The sequence below is a fragment of the Procambarus clarkii genome, chromosome 35, assembly GCF_040958095.1.
Source record: "Procambarus clarkii isolate CNS0578487 chromosome 35, FALCON_Pclarkii_2.0, whole genome shotgun sequence".
Classification (NCBI taxonomy): Eukaryota; Metazoa; Arthropoda; class Malacostraca; order Decapoda; family Cambaridae; genus Procambarus; species Procambarus clarkii.
The window spans coordinates 5,060,605-5,066,216 of record NC_091184.1 but is presented as its reverse complement, the minus strand read 5'-3'; positions in this window follow the sequence as shown (position 1 = coordinate 5,066,216).

The following is a 5,612-nucleotide window of genomic DNA, read 5'->3' as shown; positions in this document are numbered from 1 at the left end:
AATCATTTATATTGCAGAATTATTGCTTTTCCCATTTGTTGTGTGACCTGACTGCATTTTATGTTTAGTTTGTGGTTTTACATTCTTATTTTTTTGCCCGACTTCAAGGGTGTTTGATCCGAAGTTGGGATACATTATCCATTGTCTCTCACCAGGTGCATACTGCACAAATTTAGATTTGTAGAACCCCAAATCCTTATCCTGACCATTTCCCAGTGATTGGGCACCATTCCTTCACCTGTCCCATCACTAATCCTTATCTTGACCAACTTCCCAGTGGTTGGCCACCATTCCTTCCCCCCATCCCATCCCTAATCCTTATCCTGACCCCACTTCCCCAGTGGTTGGGCATCATTCCTTCCCCCCCCCCATTCCATCCCTAATCCTTATCCTGACCCCACTCTTCCAAGAGCTATATAGTCGTAATGGCTTGACACTTTCCCCTATTAATTCCCTCCTTCTCTGCCTCTTGAGAATACTGTACTACTCCAGGAAGTTTGTTAAATAACTAGTCAACACTCGACCCATCCGCCTGTTTACATAGTAACTATTGTGAAAATCGTCAATAGTCAGAATTCGTACGTACTTGGCTTTTAGATAGTAGTATACTGACTAGTAAGGAATTCTTTTAAGTTTAAATGAAGCAAAAAACAAACTTACATATTCCTAGGTCTAGTACAGCACACACATGTACTCTATTCCCTGTAACCTACCTAACCCCTCTATTGTCAACAACTTACAACCTCTTTTGTCTGTTTTTTTAAACAACACTGTTTGTCGACCTAATTGTATTTGTGCTGCTTTTTCAGCCATGTTTCCCCTTTTTATTTTTATTTGTTCTCAACACATTTTATTCTTTATACTCAATTAGTATTAAGTTTTAGTCATTAATGTTTTTCCTGCCCGAAACGCTTTGCGTAATAGTGACTTTAGGCATTGTATGTACTAGCTCTATCTATAAATCCATCATTCTTTGTAAAATCTCTTGCATGTATGTACCTTACCTGAATAAACATTTATTTATTTATTTATATTAGGCCTCAGATATTGTGTATTACGCCTATGAAGGTTGGGTTAGTTCAGTTTGTCAAAGCAACACAAGTAAAATATAAAAATTCCAGTTTGTCCAGCTAAATAGTTCAAATTTCTACTTTCTAATTTTGTTGTATGTCGGTATATATACTATGGTCCTGCTCATTACTATCAGTACTACCAAAATAGAAGGATGGGCTGCACAATTAGTCATATATAATTTACCATTGCTTGATACAGTGTTAAGCAAAACCATTACTGATCAAAGATTTGATATATCAGTACCTATCATGAGATGATTTCCGGGCTTAGCGTTCCCGCGGCCCGGTCCTCGACCACGTCTCCTTATCCTCCTCACACATCCTCAGGAGGCAGCCCGTAGCAGCTGTCTAACTACCAGGTACCTATTTACTGCTAGGTAACAGATGCACCAGGGTGAAAGAAACTCTGCCCATTTATTTCCATCTCCACTGGTGATCGAACCCGGAACCTCAGGACTACGAATCCGAAGCACTGTCCACTCAGCCATCAAGCCCCTACTTGCCTGCCTGCCTACATACTAAATACCTACTTACAAATAACAACACATATACCACAGTACTTAAAAGGGGCAAGGTAAGGTAATTATCAAAAGAAGGCACCAAACCGGGAAGGCTATGTAGCACCATCAGAGTGTGAAATAATCAGAGGGCGCTAAATATCACCAAGAATGCCAATACGAGAACAGAAACGCATAAGGGAAACCATATCAAAAGTATGCGATTCACCAAGAATTCTATCGAGGGACAAGTGACCGCGACGGACGGTCGGAAAGCAAGACACACACTCGTCCTGGAAGTCAGGACACTCATCAAGAATATGCACAACTGTAAGAGGGACAACGCAATTTGGGCATTAAGGAGCAGGGCGGCGCTCCATTAAGTGACCGTGAGTTAAGCGAGTATGGCCAATCTGCAGTCTTGCCACAGCAGTTTCCCACCACTGATTACGGTGGTAGGAGGAAGGCCATGGGGACACACTACGTTTGAGAGTACGCAGCTTGTTACTAACTACAGAGGACCAACAACCCTGCCAACAGGCAAGGATGGAGGAATGAATAACAGGATAAAAGTTTGAATAAGGGATACCTTTACGGGAGATGGGACAAGAACGGATAGCTTCCCTAGCGGCAGCATCCGTACGCTCATTTAAAGAAACACCAATATGGCTGGGAACCCAGCAAAACTCTACTGATTTAAATTTACTAGAAATAAGAAACAGCCAATGTTGAATCTCAATGACCACCGGATGGACAGGATTAAAGGACCCTAGAGCCATGAGGGCACTACGAGAGTCAACTACAATCACAAAGGAGGAATGACAATGAGAAAGTAAAAGACAGAGAGCATAGAGAATAGCATAAAGTTCTGCTGTGAAGACGCTAGCCTTCGTAGCGAGGCGACACATATAAGTGCTGTCAGAAAAAAACAATAGAGTAGTCCACACCGTCCGCAGACTTACCCCATCGGTGAAGTCGGAAATAGAGCGGGAGTGCAAAGAAAAGTGCTCAAGGAAAAGGCGTTTCAGAACTGTAGGAGGGGTAAAAGCTTTAGTGACGCGAGTCAAGGACGTACAAAACTTTGGAAGAGGAACTCTCCATGGAGGCAAGGAAGGAACAATACGAGGAGAAACATTTGAAATATGAACAGAAAGAGAATCCTGTAAGCGAGATAACCAGACAGAAAAAGGGAGGCGATGAAGAAGAACAGGAACCACAGAAGGGATAAAAGTTAAAGCACGACAGAGGCGAGAGGAAGGATGTTGCAAGGACCGCGCAAGATAGTGAAGACAGTAGGGATCACGGTGGTCCTGGAGAGATAGGAAGCCAGCGTCAACATACAAACTGAGGGCAGGAGTCAAACGAAAGGCAGCAGAGCTGAGACGCAACCCAGTATGGTGCAAAGCATCAAGACGGCGAAGAGTAGAAGGAGAAGCAGAAGAGTATGCAGGGCAACCATAATCGAGATTAGACAGAATGAGAAAGGAGTGCAAATAGAGGGGCGTGCGCCTATCTGCTTCCCAAGAAGTATGGGACAAAACCTTTAGGAGGTTAAGGGCCTTAGAGCATTCAACTCAGAGGTAAGAGATATGGGCTGACCAAGACAAACGAGTGTCAAAGATTAACCCCAAAAGCTTAGCGGAATCCCAGTACACAAGGTGATGACCATAAAGCGACAAAGAGGGACGAAGAACGATATGGTTCCGAGTAAAAGTCATAGCACAAGTCATAGACGCAGAGAACGTGAAGACATGGTCAGTGGCCCAAGACGACACGGCATCAATCACAAGTTGAAGCCGCCGTTGAAGTTGAGGCGAATCATCACCCTGACAACAGAGGGCAAGATCGCCAACATAGAGAGCGGAGAAGATGCCAGAAGGAAGAAAGAAAAGAAGACCGTTGAGGGGCAACTAGAAAAAGAGTAGTGCTCAGAACACTACCCTGGGGTACACCCTCATACTGCCAAAAAGGGGCAGAGAGAGTGGTACCAAGCCGCACACGAAAGGAACGACGAGAGAGGAAACTCTGGAGGAAGAGAGGAAGATGACCACGAAGGCCAAAAGAATGAAGTTGAGACAGAATATGTTACCGCCAGGTAGTGTCGTAAGTCTTTTCCAGGTCAAAAAAGATGGCAACAACGGGGGTCTTCGCAGCAAAAGCAGTACGAATACAGACCTCCAAGTTCACCAGGACATCCGTTGTGCTGCGGTACTTGCGAAAACCAAATTGAGAAGGGGAGAGGTGGTGATAGTGTTCTAAGAACCACATCAAACGAACGTTAACCATATGGTCAAAGAGCTTGCAGATACAACTCGTGAGGGCAATAGGGCAGAAGTCCTTGGAGGATGACCCCAGAGACCCTGGTTTCCGAACAGGGAGGACAACAGCATCGAGCCAGTCTTCAGGGACTGACGACGACTCCCAGACCCGATTGTAGAGCCTCTATAAATACTGAGATGTGCACGGAGGGAGATGGTGAAGCATTTTATAATGAATGCCATCGGAGCCCGCTGCCGTAGAACCACAGAGGGCTAGGGCAGACTGAAGCTCAGAGAGAGAGAGAGAAGGGATCATTATAGGGAAGGCGAAGATGAGTACAGAAATTTAAAGGACGAGATTCAAGAATAGGCTTACGAAGAAGGAAGGATTAGGGAAGATGAGAACCAGAACTAACAGATGAAAAGTGGGAACCCAGTTCGGTCGCGACCTGCAACGGGTCCACCACAAGAACACCACGGAGGTGAAGGACCGGCGAGACATTGGGAATGAACTTACCCGCAATCTTGCGGATACGCTTCCAGATCAGTGGTAGAGGAGTTTTGGACGTAACAGTGGAGACATAAGACATCCAGCAAGCACGTTTAGCCGCACGGATGGTCCTACGGGCCACCGCACTCGCCTTGCGAAACAAAAGAAAAGACTGAACCTTCAGCCGGCGGCGATGTCTCTTCCAGGCTGCACACTTACAGCAGACAGTCCGAGCACAGTCCACATTCCACCAGAAAACGCACTTCTGTGGTCCCCCGAGAGGAAGAGCAAGGAATAGAGTGGAGGGCAGCAACAAAGACAGTGTCAAAAGAAGGAGACAAAAGACAAAAGAAGGAGGGCACGAGGGAGAGGCAGAATGGAGAGGTCGGAAATAGTAGCAAGTACTGAGGCGCCAGTCAGCCTCGGCAAACCGCCTCCTAGGGAAAGAGAGGGTGAAAAGAGAAAAAAGTAATAAGGATAGGAAAATGGTCACTGCCATGGAAGTCATCAAGGACCCGCCACCCGAAATCTAAGGAAAGGGATGACAAGCACAGAGAAAGATCGAGACAGGAAAAGGAGCAAGTCCGACAGTCCAAATGAGTGGGCTCACCAGAATTAAGAAGGGCAGGGAAGAACCCAGCAAACGTTTTCATGTTTTTAAAACATCCTAAAAACGATATTTCATTGTTTTCAGCACGTTTATAATTACGTTTAGAAAAGGTTTTTTGAGAACTTTTATATACAACCTTAGAACGTAAATAATTAACATTTCTAAAAACTTTTTTATAATCTTTTAATTACCTACATTAAAACGTTTAGGGTAAATTAGGGTATAATAATTTTTTAATTCATATCTGAAATAGAAAGGGAGAGAAAGAAAGAAGACATATCTGAGAAAGAAATGGACATCCTATATATGTATGTGTAAATTACAAATAAATAGGGTACAAAAAGAGAATTAAAATATTATATTTATTTAATTAAGAATGAGTAATACAACAAAATATATGTAATAGCTCGAAATATATAGACTATATCTATAACAGAATATAAAAGTAAAAATTTAAAAATCTATAAAAATCTATATATGCAATATGTGAACACAATAGATTTTGTGATCAAGCAGCCTGTGATTCATGTCATGCTGAGATCAGTCTGACGTTACAAGCAGTTATTGTTACTTAAAACTAAAACAAGTAAAATTTTCCGAGTATACATATAACACTATAGTTTTTCTATGACTAATAATAAAAATCTATTAATCAAAAGTTTAGGACTAATTAACTAAAAATAA